Raw genomic sequence first — 2,806 nt, forward strand, 5'->3', positions numbered from 1 at the left:
ACTTTGATAGGAGTTACATTGTATTTATAGAGTATGTTGGGTGTTGGGCTGTATTGACAGCTCCACAATATTAAGTCTTTCAATTCATGGGCACGAGATGTCTTTCCATTTACTGATGTCTTCTTTAATTTAGTTTAGCAACATTTTGTAGTTTTTCAGTGTAAAAATATTTTGCCTGCTCCGTTAAGTTTATTCCTAAGTATTTTATTCTTTTTGATGCTATTATAAGTGAAATTGTTTTGTTAATTCTGTTTTTAGATTGCTCATTATTAGTATGTAAAAAAACAGCTAATTGTTGTGTTTTGATTTTGTATCCTCTAACTTTGCTGAATTTATTAGTTCTATTTTTGAGGGTGTGTGGCATCTTTAGAGTTTTCTATATATAAGATCAGACTGTCTGTAAACAGAGATAATTTCACATCTTCCTTTCCAACTAGGATACCTCTTTGTTCTTTTTCTTCCCTAATTGCTCTACCTAGGACTTCCAGGACTATGGTGAATAGAAGTGGCAAAAGTAAGCCTTCTTGTCTTGTTCCTGAACTTAGAGGAAAAGCTTGTAGCCTTTTAACATAGACTGTGATGTAGCTGTGGGCTTTTAATATATGATCTTTATTATGCTGAAGTAGTTTCCTTCTGTTCCTAGTTTGTTGAGTATTTTTATCATAAAATGGTGTTGAATTTTGTCAGATGCACTTTCTCCATCAATTGAGATGATCATGTGGGGGGTTTTTGGCCTTCATTTTGTTAATGTTTTGTATTATACTGATTGATTTTCATATGTGGAAACTTTTACATTCCAGGAATAAATCCCACTTGATCATGATGTATGATCCTTTTAATGTGCTGCTGAAATTCTGTTTCTAGTATTTTCTTGAGGATTTTTCATCAATATTCATTAAAGATATTTGTCTGTAATTTTCTTTTCTTGTGGTGTCTTTGGATATGGTATCAGGGTTATCCTGGCATCCTAGAATGAGTTTGGAAGTGTTCCTTCCTCTTCAGTTTTCTGGAAGGGTTTGAGGAGAATTGGCATTAATTTCTCCTTAAATGCTTGGTAGAATTCACTAGTAAAATCTTCTGGTGCTGGGCTTTTCTTTGTCGAGAGGTGTTTGATTACTGAATCAATCTCCTTACTAGTCATAAATATGTTAAGATTTTCTACTTCTTCACAATTCAGTCTTGGTAGGTTATGTGTTTCTGAAATTTGTCCATTTCATCTAGGATATCCAATTTGTTGGCATACTATTTTTCATGGTACTCTCTCACAATCTTTTTATTTTTTTCTGTAAAAATTGATGGTAACATCTCCTCTTTCATTTCTGATTTTGAGTCTTCTTTTATCTTAGTCAATCTAGTTAACGTTTTGTTAATTCTGTTGATCTTTTTGAAGACCCAACTCTTGGTTTTGTTGATTTTTCTCTATTGCTTTTCTATTCTGTTTTGTTTATTTCTGCTCTTTATTATTTCTTTCCTTCTATTAGCATTGAGTTTAGTTTGGTCTTTTTTCTAGTTCTTTAAGGTAGCTTTGTGCAGTGGTAGTATTGTGGTCAATGAGGTTTATCTGAGACATGATTATTGCTAATTGAAAACTAATTCCTTAAGGTATAATTTTAAGTTGTTTGTTTGAAATCTGTCTTTTTTTTCCTATGTAAGGTGATTTGATAACAAACATGAATTTATCAGTGTCCAATATTAATTATGAAACCTCTGTCTTCTTACTTGAAGCCTTTTAAACAGTAATTTTTATACTGACCACAAAATGGTCACGTGGCAGACCCTTTCTAGAAGAAACTAGAATGTAATCTGGTGTGCACTTTTTCACCACCTCCCTCAAACCCCTACCCCACGAGCCCAGGAAGGAGCTCTCTGTGTCTACCTTGTCCTCTGCAGAGCACTGTGGCTGACTCGCTGACTCATTACAGGTCTTCTCTTTTATTCCCAGCTTGATTGTCTTCCTTGGAAGCTCAAAATTTTGGATCTCCTTCCTTCTTTTTTGATTTTATCTTGCTTTGTTTTACCTGTTTATACCTGTTCCTCCAGAGTTCTATCAGCACACTTGTCTTGGCTGACCAAAATGTCCTTGATCTCCCAGGCATAGCTCTCATTGTGAAGCATGAAGATAGCATAGTTCAATCCCACAATGGATGTCATAGCTGGCATTGAAAAGACTGCACTGTCAGAGGAACATGGTTTCTTCTGTCTCCTTCCAAGTGGGGCTTCCTGATACGGTGACAAACATCATGAGAGTCTTCCCTTTTTTTGCCATTTTCAATATAGTTTGTATCTATCCCTAAGAAGTCGACAGGTACTGAAGGTCTCCTGTGCTCTGGAATCTCTCCTTCTTCTATGTCCTTATCTTTCTCCCAGAAGACATGCTATGTCCACATCATTGTAATCATGAATCATCTTCTTCTGGGGAAGTAGGGTAGCCTTTCCTGGTATCCTGGCCAGGCCCTTGGCTGTATAAGCCCTAGCAACAGCAGCAGCAGCAGGGAGAGGCCAGAGGCACAAAGCAGAACCATGGCTGTGTGCACCCAGTAGAAGCTGCCATCTTCCCTTTCTTCATTTTTAATGTAAACTTTCGTAGCTATAAATTTCCCTATTAGCACTGCTTTTGCTACATCCCCTAAGTTTTGGTATGTTGTGTTTTTGTTTTTGTTTGTCTGAAGATATTTTCTAATTTCTCTTTTGATTTATTTTTTTGACCCAATTGTTGTATAAGTGGGTTGTTTAATTTCCCTGTATTTGGGGATTTTCCACTTTTTTTCTGCTATTGATTTCTAGTTTTATTCCACAGTAACTGGAA

The 2,806-nt window shown here is 35.9% G+C and overlaps 2 pseudogenes; one reads left to right on the plus strand and one right to left on the minus strand.

Moving 5' to 3' along the window:
- Positions 1 to 1,521: 1,521 nt before the first annotated feature.
- Positions 1,522 to 1,654, plus strand: LOC123640809 (annotated as a pseudogene).
- Positions 1,655 to 1,916: 262 nt separating this feature from the next.
- LOC123639831 lies at positions 1,917 to 2,522 on the minus strand (annotated as a pseudogene).
- Between the last annotated feature and the right edge of the window lie 284 nt (positions 2,523 to 2,806).

The sequence above is a fragment of the Lemur catta genome, chromosome 6, assembly GCF_020740605.2.
Source record: "Lemur catta isolate mLemCat1 chromosome 6, mLemCat1.pri, whole genome shotgun sequence".
NCBI classification, from domain to species: domain Eukaryota; kingdom Metazoa; phylum Chordata; class Mammalia; order Primates; family Lemuridae; genus Lemur; species Lemur catta.